A 16,914-nucleotide genomic window follows, 5' to 3' on the forward strand; every position below is an offset into this window, starting at 1 on the left:
ATAGGGTTCTACTTTTTTAAATATCAACCTCCGGTTTTATATTTTATGCTCTATATTTTTTCTTTACTAATGAATGAATGAGAAGCTACTTGTAAATTTAGTGATAACATCAATTGTTTTTACTGAAATTGATTTGTCTTTTTTAAGCTCCTCTTGTTGATAAAATCTAGTTTTCCCTTATATAATTTGAGAAGTACCCGTTTAGTAATTTTTATTACTTTGGTCATTCTTACTTAAAGTGACAGTGTAGTTTCCAAATACAGTAAAAAAAACCCACATTAAAAAGCAATTGATTGTGTCCAATCTTTTGCAAAATCATTTTGAATGGAGCAGATCAACCTCTGCAAACTTTTTCATATGAAAAGTTACAAATTGTTCAAACAGACAGAAAGAATGCAGAATAGATTTTTCAGGATTAAATTTCAAGTATATAGAGACGTAAAGACGTATAAAATACTCATATTTGCAAAATATACACAGATCTTATAAAAAATCTTAAAACTTAGCATGATTTTACTGTACACGCCAATTCTTTTAAGATGTTCAATGAGAAACCTGAGCTACCTGTGAATTCTAAATATTGATAGAGATCAGAAGCAACTCAGGTTCAAAGCAGCTTAAGCATAACTCTGCTTCCTATCTAATGTTGGTGGATGTCTCAGTAACAGAACCTTACATTTTGTCTGTTTTCTCTTGGCTGTTGTCTGCAAACAGATTATAAAATTCACTCATTTGGTCTTTATTTGAAATTATTTGCAAATTTCTTCAGCAAACGAATCCTGGTCTTCAAATTGTTAAACTACAATTTGCAAAGTAACTTATGAGCCTGAGCCAAAGCTTAACTGAAGAGAGCAAGGGTCTCTATTTTCTTCATTATTATTCTCAGAAATACCTTATTATATAGCTGCACTCCTGATCGTGACATTATAACCATGTCATCCAGTCAGCATGACTGAGGCAGCCACATCATTTGCAAAATATGTGCTTTCAGAGACAGCAGTGCCACCTGACTGCTGTTCAGTGGATAGGTCAAATAGTACTAATACTCATCCCTGGTTCTACCTCTATGGTTGAGGGAAGTTGACTGTACAAATTAGAGATTGGAAGTCCTCTCTTGCCATGATCATTTACATTTCAGACCCTGTTGAAATTCTGGATCTCACTTCCCTCTGTTCAACTCTTAATCCTTGACACCAAAGCCTAGTCAACCCCTTTTCCGGCTTCAGACTTCTAGACCCCTCCTTGCAGTAGATCTCCAGAGTGTCTCCAAAGCATGTCCCTCTCTCCTTCCCTGACACAGGAGAGTAAAGCTTTTGAGCCAAGATCCTCAGGTGCTGCAGAAATTCCATGGATGGAGAGGGACACTGCAGGGAAAATTCTTCATCTATGCTGAGTGAGGAGGAGTATTTTGCCCTTAGTCTTCTCATTTTATTTTTTTTTTGCTTTAATGTTGGTTTATATACAAACTGCATGTTTGTTAGTCAGATGCTGTCACTGTTTACAGTGAGCGGGTCAGACAGCAGTGAAACCCTCCTTCTACTGGGAGAAATAAAGGTGCAGACTTGGTAATGGGGTTTGACATTTCATTGTTAGATTAACTCAACACATTAGAGAGAAGGAGTTACAGACACTGCAGCCAGCATTTTCCCCCCATCTCTAGTTACAGCGCAGCACGTCTACAGTTTCCTCTAGAAACCTTGCAGTCAAAATGAGTGAGACAAGGGCAAAGAAGGTTGGCAGCACGTACTCGTTTGCCATTTAGATAAATAGTAAAATGAAGGGCTCCTAAAGCTGTACAAGCTGTTGTTTCATAGGTACAATCAGCTTAAATGTCATTTTAATTAAAAAACAATTGCACACAGCCAGACCATACATATCTTTTCTTCCCTGTTTCTTCATTTTAAAAGACTTAGCCCTTACCTACATGCACTCGTTATCCTGCTGTAACTATACTAGCTAAGTGACTGTGGTACAGTCCCCACAGCATGAATGCAGATCCACCAGTATGAAAGTGCTTCTAGAAGTACAACTTATTCCCTGACAGGAAGGGTAAATAAGCTAGAGCAGTAGAAGTTGCTTTTACATCTGTATAAAATGGCATCGATACAGGGGCTGTACTGCTATGACACTATCAAAAAAATAAAATCACCAGTCCAAAATCTGGTTGAAAGCAAGGTTTTTTAGGAAGTTCCAACTTCGTCATTCTGCCTACAGTTCTAAATATCATTTTTATTGTGTCATGGTGCTGGGAAATCTTTGGTAAAACATGGTAAGGGGCATTTGGCACACGCTAATTACCCCTAGGGACAGATCCTGTTGACTTCAGCAGGAGCGATATCTCCTTGTCTAAGGTCAGAGCACGGCCCACTTAATATGGACTTTGTAACGTCAGAGAAAAAAATTATCATAAACCAAAAAATGGATAATAATCAGGCATGTTTTTTAGGATCCAACAGTTCAAGGGGAAATTCTGCCCATTTGCTATAATTGATCTGGAATGATGTTGGAGGAACTGAAGGCAGAATTTTGTTCCATTTACATTTTGCCTACATTTAATAATACTCACATCAGAAAGATTTATTTTTTCCAGTTCATTGATGCCTATTGTATCAGTGTTGAATAGTGGTGATTTCCTGAATCAGTGCCTTAATTTTGCCCCCTTCTGTATACCATTAACAGAGTCTAGATTGTGCAATGAAACCACGTGAAAGTTACAGAGGTAACCTTAATTCTAGGAGTTCCTAACTTTGAGTACTTAACTTAATGTGAGGCAATCTTAACATTTTAATAGGTTTTTTATGTAATAACTATTTAAAGGCTAATCTGTTTTGTGATTTATTTGAAATAACAATCAAGGAAAAAATGTAATTGAGTACAGGCACTTTAAAAGTAAATTACTAGAGTCCAGATAGATAACATTATTAAAATGTACCATAAATTTATGATGGATTTTCTACTTCAAGGCTCTGCAGCATACCAGGATTATTTTCCCAACAGACAAGTGCTTAAGCAATAATTAAATGACTGAATGATGTGCATAAACCAGTTGTATTTTTAAACAATGGCCAATTTTATGTGTTTTACAATTTTACCACTAAAATGGTAGTGGATAGTATAAGTTCAGTTCTTTGGTTCATAGGCATATTGATAAGTCTGCAAGCTCAGCAGTATAAGTGAATGATAAGCCAAGAATCCTGGCTGCAATACCATACTGTAACTAGTGGACAGGATCAAAATGTGCACACAATTACCATACTGTTACCATACTGTAACTAGTGGACAGGATCAAAATGTGCACACAATTACCATACTGTTACCATACTGTAACTAGTGGACAGGATCAAAATGTGCACACAATTTACATGCCACACTCATCCTGAACACTAGCTTTAATATTTTTTTCTGTTTCATACAAGGGGACAGGGAAGTTCTTTTGTTTGACCATGCCACTGTTACTGTCCTGGCCATGCCCCTTTTCTTACCTGCTTGGAAGTTGAATGCTATTGGAGTTGTCATTTCTGCTTTAAAATATGTAGGAAAATATCCAGCCTATGTTTATGTGCTGATAAGGGCAAAAGGTGCCTTTTTTTTGGCCACTTGGCAATACAAATACTGGGATTTTATTTCAAGTAGAAAACTTACAAGCATTTAAGCTGTTTATTTTAACCCACACATTTAAAACTAGTTGAGCAATATTCTCTTTTGCAAAAAAAAAAATTGAATTGAATTCTGGTAATTAATTGAGACATGGAAAGTCACTTTCACTGGTAGTAAGCAACACACTGGAATTTTACAGATAAGTGATTATAAGCCGATAATGAAAGTTAGTTTTACTTTTTGTGCCAAGCTCAAATTCAGCACTTAACCTGATGTTAGTTACTTTACATTTCCATACAGTAGCATATAGAAATATAATTCCTCTGGAACACAAGCCTCTTTCTCTTTAGTCAACCATCTATTAGAGTTCAAAGCTGTTAGCAGCTGTAATACTGCTGGCAAACAGGTTGAAGCAGGATGATTTTAGCATTCTTTAGCAGTGTAAATTCATCTAGAAAAAACCCGAACATTTGAAAAATCTTGAATGTGGTTTAGAAATCCAGATTTTATGGCCAGAGTGACCACAGCCTTGCATCCTGTGTAGCCATTTCCATTTGTGCAAATAGGGTGTAAACACTGCCAAATCAGAATCCTGTAGTATATTGCAATCCCTTTACCAAAGTCCAAGTCCGTGGAAATTAAGACCCCATGTAGTCACAGAGGTCCCAATTTTGTTCCCTTTTCTTTTGTCTTGAGTAGGAAAAGTGGGCAAGTTTAGACTGGTTTAGGTTTAATATATTTAACACCAAAAGTGGGCTAGTTTAGGTTTAATATATTTGACGCCTTTACAAATGTTGGAGGCAAAGCAGTGTTTGGAGTGGAGGCTGACAGCTCGCAACCCCCCATGTAATAACTGACTCCCGGTTTGAGAACCCCTGAGCTGGAAGGTTTTACCCTGCATCTATACTAGAGAAAAGATGGAGAGTTTAGGTTCAAACTTGACTAGCATGTTATAGCTAAAGTTAATCTAAACTCTAGCACTTTTCCTAGTCAAGATAAAGCCTTTGAAGTCAAAGGCCAAGTTGTTTTTACCTTCAATAGGGAGCAGGAGCAGGTTGAAAACAACTAAAGTAGAACAGTTTCTATTTTTGTGGGTTGCGAATACTGACTGTGTCTGTGCATCAGAGATTTGATCTGTGGGATCAACCTCAGTAGATGTTTCTCAAAAATGGTTCCTAAAAAAGATTCATACCAGTTTCCTCCCAGCAATCACCTTCTCGTGGAACAAAGTTACACTTCACTTGTTACTTTTGGTTAGATCAGTTTAAAAGCTAGCTTGTGATTGATCTAGTGTACTAACTCTATAACAATTTTTCACATTTCCTTCTAACCCTTTCCATAATAATCAGTAATTATATTACAGTGGATGCTATTAAAATGTAAACACTGTCAAATTAATAACAGTATTTCCACTATTCCCCACTCAGAGAACTCTGTCCTTAGTTAACAGCAGCATAAATCCAGAATAACACTGTTAAAAAGTCAGTGGAGTTTTTCTTGATTGAAATTGGTAAACAGAGCATATTTATAGTCCCATGAAAACAGAATACACCAGATACAATGACAGAGATAAATACCACAGTAAAATGTAGTTAAGCTTTTTTGTATTTCAAAAATGTCTATCAATATGGAGCTTTTCCATGCTATACTATTCCATATACAGCATCGTAACATACTCTGATGAGTATGAGCAAGACTGAACCTAAGAATCTATTAATATTTTTTTAATTTCTTAAACATTTTCTTTTTGTTCTGTGTTAGTACAATAGAGCCCTAGTCCCTGACTGTGGCTCCTAGATACTATCAAAATACATATAGAATAATAATAAATTAATAATAATTTATTTTCAAACATTATAAATATTTTATGTACATGTTTAAAAGTAGTTTTTTAAAATATATCATCTACATTTCATATGAATGCAGATTCTTAGCTTTGATCACCAGTGTGAAAAGAGAGTGTCTTGAACACCAATAGCATTGCAAATTGCTCTAATCTCTTATTAGTAATTATATCGCTAAACTAAAAATCCCAGTATAACATCCAGAATGGCTGTTTACCAACAAGCATATCTATGGAATCTTTCCTAAGTTTTTACAACTAAAATATATTTGGATATACTGTATCGATCGGTATTAGGACAGAGAAGAAAGTACTGCACATACTTTATTTATTGTAAGATGCATACAACATAACAAACGTGGTTGCTGGATCGCAAAATATTTCTAGTTTGTGAGTTGGGGGCTTTCTTGAGGGTTTGTGCCATTAACTAACTAAAGGATCAGTACTCATCCAGTATCATAAAACTCTTAAATGCAGGACCTACTTTGTGCTTAAGTGGCTGCAGAGCAGTGTTGTTCCACATGAAATGATTACCAACAGCTTTCAATATGCCAGACAAAGGAGAAGGGAGCATCTAAAAACAAGAAGATAAAGTGTCTAGAACTGGAAAATGTTTGCCTAATGAGAAGGAATATACTATAACATCAGTTGCTTACATAAATCTAACTCTCCTTTATAAATAGGAAATGACATCATTAGAGGTGAACAGAAAAGTTTTCCAATTGCCAAACCAGAAGTCAAGGTTTTGTATTTTCCTTGTATGCATTGATGGTACAAAGGCAAAAGCAAAAGCTCCCTATATTCTTTAGGCATTAGAAATTAGGCTTAGATAATACATTCATAGGCAATTTAGAAAAAAAACTTATTGATTAGACAGACAGAGATATGTCATAAAATGTTTCAGGGCGAAAACAATAGTTAAGTTAGGTCTTGGCAGCTAAAACTGTATGTAAAGGAGATTTCAGCTCTATTTGAAAATGCATGATTACAGTTTTGAAGGCTGTACCCTTTCCAATATCACAGTGTCCTTGTCTTATCTATTTATTTGTGCAGCTACACTTTGTCTACAAAATATCTAGGAAAGAGCTTTAGTATATGCAAATATGAAAATCGGCGTGTGCATACAGGTAATAAGTTTTTACATGCTTCTAAGAAAAGGAAGGGAGTGAGAGTAGCAGAATAAGGACTATAGAATTCAAAAAAGCAGCCTTTAACAAACTCAGAGAGCTAGTTCAGATAAGTTAGATGTATTCAACTCTGCAGGGCCTGATAAAATTAATCTGAGGGTACTTATGGAACTAGCTGAAGCAATATCAGAACTATTAGCAGTTATCATTGGGAACCTATGGAGGAGGAGTGAGTCCCAGAGGATTGGAGAAGAGAAGACACAGTACCTATCTTTAAAAATGGGAACAAAAAGGACACATGGTCAGCCTAACTTCAATACCAGAAAAGATACTAGAACAAATTATTAATACAATCCCCCAGGACAGTCTCATAAGCAAGCTAGAGAAAAGTGGTCTAATGAAATTACTGTACAGCTATAGTTTTTTATACAACTGGATGAAAGGCCATATTCAAAGAGTAGTTATTAATGGTTTGCTGTCAAACTGAGAGAATATGTCTAGGGGAGTCTTACAGGGATCATGCCTGGAGATGCACTACTATTCAATATTTTCATTAAAGACTTGGATAATGTAGTGGAGAGTGTGCTTATAAAATTTGCAGATGACATCAAGCTGGGAGAGCTTGCAAGTACTTTGGAGGACAGGATTATATTTCAAAATTACCTTGTTGAATTGGTCTGAAATCAAAAAGATGAAATTCAATAAAGCCAAGTGCAAAGTTCTACACTTAGGAAAGAAAAGTTAACTGCACAACCACAAAATGGGGAATAACTGTTTAGTTGGTAGTACTGCTTAAAAGGCTCTCTGGGGTTGTAGTGGATCACAAATTGAATATGAATCAACAATGTTGGGCAGGGGACTGGACTCGATGACCTCTCGAGGTCCCTTCCAGTCCTAGAGTCTATGAGTCTATGAGTCTATAATGTGATGCAATTGTGAAAAAGGCCAATATTCTGGGGTGTATTAACAGGTATGTCAAATGTAAGGCACTGGCGGTAAACATCCCACTCTACTTGGCACTGGTTAGGCCTCAGCTGAAGTATTGTGTCCAATTCTGGGCACCACACTTTAGGAAAGTGTGAACAAATTGGAGAGAATCCAGAAGAGACCAACAAAAGTGATAAAAGGTTGAGAAAACCTGACCTACGAGGAAAGAGTGAAAAAACTGGGTTTAGTCTTGAAGATCACAGTAGACAAAAAAAAATAAAAAAGCCCCTGTTGGAATCCTATAAATGTCTTCTGAAGCAATGTAATACCTTTAAGCTTTGGCAGTTCTGCCTTTGTATTTGGCATTGTGCATATTAATGAGCTCTCTGACCTTTCTGTGCTCCTTAAGGGTGCTGCACCAATCTCTGTATAGGACATAATTATATCTGTAAAGCTCAGTGGCCATTCTCCAACTTGAGTTATGGTCCAGGCAAATTTTGTCCCATCCTAGGCACTTGCTATGATTTGTTTTTAACAGTAGGTCACGATCTTCCAAACATGTCCTGCAAATCTTGCCAGTGCAGTGCAGGTTTGTGAAAAAGTGGCAAGGTTCCCAGGGACAATGGGAAAAACAGGAATAGAGTCTATCATTGCCCTTGTAAAAGCATAGCTATAAGAGTAGGTCTGCTGTTGCAGCACATCTGCATGGTTAGGGTGGTGTGTAGACACACCAATAATGTAGATTAGAATCTACACAAATCATTAACCCATCACCTTTTTTTGGGATTCAGTAATAGTAAAAAATGAAAAAGTTAAAAGAAAACAAAAGTTAGGGTAATCACAGCTGCTGTTAATTGAGGCTGTAATTACTGTAGAGGAAATGACAAGGATAAGTCTCCACTAGAAGAACAATAAAAATGTTCCATTATTCCACCCCCAGCCCAAAACGTCAGACTCCTGTGCAATTCAAAGGGAACCAGTGTCCTCAGTCTCTTTCAGTTTCAAGCTTTATTACTCTTTTTCATTCTTCACAGTGCTAGAGATGTAAGTTTAAGATTTTCTCTTTGGAATTACCAGCAATAGAATATGATGACCACTAATGAGCTCGAAACAGTTTCAAAGGGGAGGACTGGCCACCAAAATGTAGGGTAGTCACAGTTTGCATTCCGTAATGAGAAGTGATGTCTTAACAACTGGTTACGTGACCATATTGAAACACTGTGCCCTAGGCGTAGAGCTAGTAAAAGAGGCATGCCTTTTTGAGCGGAAGTCCTGCACTGCTGAGGACCAGGACACATTCTCTTGGTGTAAAAGGAAGCACCACCACTGACTGCCATGAAGTTTGGGGAGTTTTATTAGTAGCTGAAAATTGCTGTATACTGCTATGTTGCTTTTTAGATACAACAGTCTAAGGTTGACCACTACAATATCTATCTTGAAAAATATATTGCAGGGTAAAAAAAATTGTTATAAATAAATTGTGCAATACTGTGATCACCCTCTAAAGTATGCGAGTTTTGCCTTAGACAAATAGATATGATTACCTAAGGAATTGCAGCATGAACTGAATTTTCCCATATTTATGCTGAAAATACCTCAAATAGGAAATGTTATTTAGGCAGGAATTTTTCGGACTCAAGTGTGTGCAATGACATGATTGGAAACCCTAGCGATTTGCACTTCCATGCCTCTTCACACATACACAATACCAGTTTACATGCATGGATTGGGTGTTGTGTATATGAAACTGATGACCGAGATTTTTTTCTACATGGAGTTTTAGAAATATGAGTCCTAGATGTTTATAGAAATTGACGAGTTTTAAAGAGTAACCACTGTGTATCTGGAAATTTTTGCAGCAAACTGTAATTATACACCTCCATAAAAATGCAATGTCATTAAAATTAAATACATAAATGAAAATTTTAACATGCATCTGCCTGGCAATATTTGAGACCTATCATTACTCTACGTACTGGACCTGTAGTACATTATAGTCCAGTAGAGTGGCATAGAATATACTTATACATTACTGCAAAGAGTGTCAAAAGGGGGCTGTCATGATATAATCCCCACTCTGAACCTTAGCGTCCAAAAGATGGAGTACCAGCATGAATTCCTCTAAGCTCAATCCCAGCTTAGAACCTGTAGCGCTGCCACCAACCAGGAATTCCAGTGCCTGGTACACTCTGGTCCCCCCAAAACCTTGCCCGGGGACCCCCAAGACCCAGACCCTTTGGATCTCAACACAAGGAAAGTAAACCCTTTCCCCCACCGTTGCCTCTCCCAGGCTTCCCCTCCCTGGGTTACCCTGGAAGATCACTGTGTGATTCAAATTCCTTGAATCACAAAACAGGGAGGACAATTCACCTTCCTCCCTCCTTCTCTTTCCCCCTCCCAGACTGTTCCTGAGAGAAAGTAATCCTGGCACAGAGAGAAATCAGCCTCTCTCTCCCTCTTCCCTCCTTTCTCCCCACCAATTCCCTGGTGAATCCAGACCCAGTCCCCTGGGGTCTCACCAGAATAAAAAAACAATTAGGTTCTTAAACAAGAAAATCTTTTAATTAAAGAAAGAAAAAACAGTAAAAATTATCTTTGTAAATTTAAAAAAAAATGGAATAGGTACAGGGTCTTTCAGCTATAGACACTGGGAACACCCTCCCAGCCTAAGTATACAAGTACAAATTAAAATCCTTTCAGCAAAAATACAAATTTGAACTCCTTCCAGCCAAATACACAATTAAACTCCTTTCAGCCAAATGCACATTTGAACTTCTTCCAACCAAATACACATTTGCAAATAAGGAAAACAAACATAAGCCTAACTCGCCTTATCTACCTAGTACTCACTAGTCTGAACTTATAAGAGCCTGTACTGGAGAGAAACCTGGTTGCACATCTGCTCCCTCTGAGCCCCCAGAGTGAACAACAACCAAAACTAACAGCACAGCACAAAAACTTCCCTCCCTCAAGATTTGAAAATATCCTGTCCTCTGATTGGTCCTCTGGTCAGGTGACAGCCAGGCTTACTGAACCTGTTAACCCTTTACAGTCAAAGAGATATAAAGTACTTCTGTGCTATTAACTTTTCTTATCTGTTTATGACAGGGGCATATATCTATTATACTTGCCAATGTGTGAGACTGGGAAGTAGCACACAACTCTTTTAACACATGGCTGCAAGTAGATTGCAGTTGAAACATGATCTTAAAAAACCAAAACAATTAAAGCCAAATTACTTGAAAGTCACATGCTCAGAACTAGAGGTGTTTTGTTTTTAAACTTGTCTGGGTTCCAACTTTCTGTACCATGACATTGCCAGCTTTCAGTGACACCATTTTTTGGATTTAATAATATTGCCAAAACTGCCATTCTACTGTTCCCATTTCTCAGATTGCCTGGCAAGGCTTCCAGAGCACAAAGGGAATGGCTCTCTGAAACGTGCCACTCCTGCTATTTCAAATGAACCACTGCCTCTCTGCACCATTGAGTAATGTCCTCTCTAAATGTCTCTAATAACCCTTCCTTTTAATCTATGACAGCCTCTCCAGTGAAATTATGTATTAAAAGGACTTCTTAAAAATAAATATATTGCACCATGTTATATGTGCTGCTCCTGTTTCACAGCTTCTAGATTATGATGGTAACAACCCACTGTGTCAATTTACTTGTATCAAAGTGCTCTCTATGGGTGGGAGATATACAGTCTGACCTGTCCTCGTTGCTCTTATTATTGTCTTGCACAGTCTGGAATATTTTCCAGGAGAGCCAGACAGTTCAAACTATGTGTCTATTTATCACATAAAAGAGAATTGTGCACAGTAGTGCTGATCAGTCAGGGATGTGTCCTCTTGCTTGGTCCATCAGTTCGCAGCGTAACTATACTGTATAACTTGCTCCTTATGTTCAGCTGGAATTGCGCCTTGTGGTTCAGTCTCCCCCAATTCCCTTCGTGCAGAAAGTATTCCCCTAGGGAGCTAAGACAACATGTATATTTATCATGTGCAAAAATAAAAATACAGAAGATTAGTGAAATTCCATTTTCTTCTAATATTGAATTCCATTGTGACATACATATATAAAATATATAATTCTAAGGGGGAAATAAAATAGAAGGGACATTTTAAAAGGAGATAGATGAAGATAAGTGAGAAGCTGCTATAGACAGCATAACCCTACCACAACTGAAATAATCCATTTTGGAAAGGAAAAAAGTTATTTTCTAACATACGAAATTGTCTGACATTCAGGTGTTGTTTATGCTACCTCATTTTCTCTGAGTCCCTTTTATTTCTGCTTGGCTAAACTTTTTTCCATCCAGCCCTAGCAGTTAGCTTCCAAACCTCCCCAGAGGTGACAAACCTAAGCTTTCCAGCATTAAGTAACTCAGGTGAGACAATGAACCCTTTTCCATACAAATGCACTAACACACGTATCTGCACTTACTAAAGTGACTTAAATGACTTTTACACTTAACAGATGTATAATTCTGTTTTACTTTGCAACAAGCATCTAGACAGAGCTGGTGAGGACTTTTGAGACACCTCAGAATTCCATGGCCACCAAGATGATTATGGGGCTAATCCAAATTGTTGCTGGCTCAACTCAGCTAGCCACTTTCTTGATCCAGTGTTTGGATTGGGACCGGAGGTGGGACAACTAGTAATGTTACACCATTAGCTCCTATGATATAAGATTGGAATATGGCGTCTGTTTTGAGCGTCCACTTCTAGAGCCTAATGGAACCCATTCTGGAAGGCTCTGAAGATGAATACTTGTTTCCCCAACTCTATCAAGGTTTTTATAGGATTGACAATGATCTCTTATATCCAGCTATCAATGAAGTGCCCTTAGATATCCTATCCCCTGGATTTGACAAGACGGGTCTCCTTGATTTGTAAAAGACCTGTCACAACTGAAATGAGAGGAAAGATGACTAAAGTGCTGGTGGATGAAGTAGCGTTCAAAATCTGATCCATTCCATCTTAAAGATTATTGAAAAGCTTATACCATAGCTATACAAGAGACAGAGAAGATTTATTTGCCTCCTTCATAGCACTAAATAAGTGTCAATCACCCAGCCATATTGTTTTGAATAGTGGACAATCTAGTTAAACCAGGCTGCTTTCCAGCAGTGGCTGATACGGGTCCCTTCCATTGTATTCAAATTTCTACTTTTGCAGAAAAAAATCAAGGAAATATGGACTTAAGTCTCTGCTTCTATGGATGCAGAGTGATTTCCGGAGGGTACATGTGCTAAGTCTCCTCTGGTGGAGTTTATGCCAGTGACATTCACTGAAGCACTCCAGATGCTGGGAATTCTGCATTGCATTTCCCTCCTTCCCATGGCACTTTGAACACATGTCCTTCCTGACTGGGGAAAGTCAGCAGGGAAGAATTGGGTCCATTGTTGATGAAGACTCCCTTATAGAGAGTCACCTCTATAAAAGACTGTTGTGCAGCCATCATTCCTACAAGTCATTGCTAGATGGTCATATAACGGTAACAACCAGAAATCCCAGTTTTTAATCTGCATGTAGACAAGAGGTTGCAACTGTTTCTTTCAGATGCAGGCCTATGCCTCTGTCCCCTCAAGATTAGATTATTGCAATGTGTTCTCTAATTCAACTCAAACTCAAAGTGGAGTAGAATGAGATGGCCTGTTTGTTAAGTAGAGTTTCTCATTGTGAACACATGACACCACTGTTCTGAGATCTCCACTAGCTGCCTTTTGGGTTAAGGGTTGAATGCAACACATAGTTTTGACCTATAATGGGCCTGGGACCTTTCAGAGATTGCCTTTCCTCTAACCCCTGCAATAGTCTACATATAATCAGCAGACACTCCTAAAGCAGGAGATTCCTTACTAAAAAAAAAGAGGAAGATCTTGGCACGGTATTCTCCATAAGTGGCCCTCACATCTGCTGACATGTAGAGCATGCACCAACATGCAGATCTCTTCCCAGGCTTTTGAGAAGGGACAAGTGCATGAAGCAGTCTGGCATCTGTGACTGGGCGTAAGTTTTTCCTTCTCCTTTTCCAGTTTTGTGGAGAATTTTTTGTTGCTTTACAGTAGAGTGACTGCATTTTTAACAGCACTGCTTTTTAATGTTCTGATTGCATCTCAATAAATAAAATGTAAAATCAGAGCTCTGGGGTGTGGGCAGATTCCACTGGTAGATAAGGCTTCTCAGTTTGAAGTCCATTAGTATGTTTATAGGGCTTTTGATGAGATGAATTGTAGTGTTAAAGAAGGGGAAGTACTATCATGCTCTGCAGCGCTATTTGCTGTCAGGAGAACTGATCTATTATATGGCTTAGGGTAAAAGCACCTTCCTCTAGAGTAATCTGAATTGCTGAGTGCTGTACTGTGGAGGCTGTTCCTGAACTGTGACCTCTCAGAGGCTGGCAGTAAGAAAGGAAACACAAACACACACACACACACACACACACACACACACAGACTTTAGCCTGAACTGTGATATTTCTTGGAGAGCTGCAATCTCTATCCAACTTGTTCACCAGTTCAATGAGAGAGAGTGCTGGAGACTGGAAAAATAAATAAATACCTTCATTTCGACATTTTATACTAAGTCAGCTTATGCTGTCTAAAATGAATTGTAGCAAGGAATCTCCTGTTTGTTGTGCTTAAAGCAGCTGTGCTAATTGCAATGGTTTTCAGTTTAAAAATCTTCATGATTTGATGTTTTAAAATATAGTATGAGATTTCTCTTATGCCTACAGCACACCGTATTATAGGTAATGTGCTAGGCATACACAAAACTTGCAGCACCCTTTAAAGGGCTCCAGTATATTAACAGCCACAAATGGGGCAAATAAAACTCTGTAGGGAAAAGTACTCTAGTTCATGATAGGAATATGTTGCTTAGGTTGACAGCGGTAAGAAACTGTAAGCTACATTTTGCTCTCAGGTTAGCTAAAGTAACTATGAAGAACTTTGCTTGAGTTAAATTCAATGGAGCTAGTGCAGGGTTTCATTGCTGTAACTGAGAGCAGATTTTGTCCCAATTTGATCTAGGGTCACATGCATTGTCTCTTATATGAGGCAAAAACCTGGATCAGGTCTAGCAGAGACTTGAAATGTTTCATTGCAAATAATATTTGTTGCTAACATAGCCTCCCCTCCCCGCCCCCATTTTTTTCTTTCTTTTTTTTTTTTGGAGACTTGTTCACCAAACAGTCCTGATTTCTGCAAATGTGAGAGCCACGGGTGGGTACGGTAATGTCTTTAATTGGAAATTGGACCTACTTCTGTTGGTGGAAGAGACAAGCTTTTGAGCTTCGCAGAGCTCTTCTGACCTGAAGAACTTCACTAACTAGACAATAGTAATGCTTAGTCAGATTCTGCCTTTTGAATAGTTCTTTACTCTGTGCCCTTGTCTTCACTACAGAAAAATAGGTATGTTCTTAACACAAGTTAGCTAACAAGTTAGTCTGCTTGAGGTGAAATCCTAGTCAAGATGCGGCAGTTTTTAGTTTCCACACAAGTTAGCAGGTCAAGTTAAAGCCTAAGCACACTTGAGTTAAGAACACACCTTTTTTCATAATTAAGACAAGGTCTTTAAGTAGCCCTACTGAAATCAAGAGGAATACATATATACTACTCAAAACAGGTAAACGGGCAGAATCTGGTCCTGCAAGAGTAGTGGTCGTGACAGCTGTGTTTTAAATGCATTATTTCTCTTGACAGAATATTTTGCATACAATTTTGTGTTCAGCTGAAAATTGTTATTCCAGGAAGCAGAAATTGAGTGTCATTGCTAACAAATAAAGGCTGGACAGTGATGAATGGGTTAGAGAACACTTTGTTTCCCTCAGAAGGAAAAATCAGATTGAAATCCATCCCTTCTAGCATATAACAGTTTCCTTTCTTATTGCTAAAGGCTGGTTTTATAGGATAGTCAGAGAAACTCAGTAGTGGTGGAAGCTGTTGAAACTGGCTAGTCAGTTTTTTAAGTTTAGAGATTCACTTGTTCTTGAACTATTTTATTACTGCTTTAACCCGTTTATTAATACTAATTGAGGAAAGATGAAGTAACTTGCATTATTTACTTTTCATTTATTGTGAACTGGATGAGTCAGTAGTTTAATTAGGGACTTAAGATAGTAAAAATTTCTCTGTGGAATTATCAAACTGCACTGCGAAGTCTAATGGCTGCCACTGAAGCTAAACTTCTTGTTACTAAAACCCGCTGTGTAACAAATTGCCTATTTACACATTTCATAAATGGTCTACACCATCTGGTTGATATTGGTCTATATCTAGAAACAACATTTGTCTGAGCACCCTGAGATTCAGAAGTGGCAGCTATGTTTCTACTGTTTAAGACATTAAAACAGTTTGTGGTGTTTTTTTTTTAATTAAAATCTGTGGTTTCTGGTTATGATTTTTAACAAGTGAACTCTTGACAGCATTGTGGCCCAACTCACTTAGCAGCTAGCAAATAGAGTGTTCTGTTCTCAAAGTTTCCGATCAAGTAAATTGAATGGTGAGTTCCCACATCTTAATAGGTCAGAAAAGAAGCTTGTTCTTTGATGCAGTAACCCATGGGATAAGGGTATTTAATTGTCCTTGCAATGCTGAGCCAGTGAAGAGAATGTAACTATGAATTATTCCAACCTGACCAATAAGCATCACTGTAGAATCACATTTCAAGGAAGCCACTGAGATGATGAAGCCTAGAAAAGCACTTTAGCGTATGGGAAAGGAAAAACAGGGCAAACACATTGGTTGGGATCTTTAATTTAGGGCAAGATTGTCACTTGCCCAATGCTCCCGAGCAGGAGTGTAAAGCGTCCCCTTAAACCCTGCATGGGTTACTTGTGTTTGTGGCTCGCAGGCAATGGGAGAGCAGCTTTTCTGGGGTCCTGTTGCTTCCCTGCTCACGCAAGTGGAAGGGGAATGGTTGGACAGAGCTGGGATGGTCAAGTAAGGAGTGGATGGCGTCTTGACTCTGCATCCTTAACTCCGCCAAATCTGTGTGTACTAAATGGTTGCCTCAGGTTAACTAATGATCACATTGTGACTACCTAAATCACAATTCATTCCCTTGTATAATCCTGGGACAGCGCAACTGTACAATGCACCTTCCTATGCAGATTGTATTGTTACAGTCCAGCCCACAGACAAAGACATTTGTCTTTATTTGACTTCATATTAAGATGCACTTTTCTGGCACTCCTTAAATAATACAGGAGCAGTTTTGCAAATATATACATGCAAGAAAACCTGGATGTGTGTATACATACAGAACTCAGCAAAACAACCAAGTTTCATGTTGGCACCAACTTTTTGAATCACAGGCTGAATTTAAGGTTCCTAATGACAGGTTCTCCTAGTCCTACTGAGAATACACACAGGAAGCAGATTTTGTGGTCACAAGGTGCAGCTGTTGAAAA

General features: G+C 38.1%; 1 protein-coding gene across 2 annotated transcripts in view; it reads left to right on the forward strand.

The window, feature by feature from the left end:
• The window catches only part of UNC13C (unc-13 homolog C), a 391,633-nt gene that overhangs the window by 362,444 nt on the left and 12,275 nt on the right, over positions 1 to 16,914 (forward strand). The gene's annotated exons all lie outside the window — the stretch shown is intronic.

The sequence above is a fragment of the Gopherus evgoodei genome, chromosome 10, assembly GCF_007399415.2.
Source record: "Gopherus evgoodei ecotype Sinaloan lineage chromosome 10, rGopEvg1_v1.p, whole genome shotgun sequence".
NCBI lineage: Eukaryota > Metazoa > Chordata > Testudines > Testudinidae > Gopherus > Gopherus evgoodei.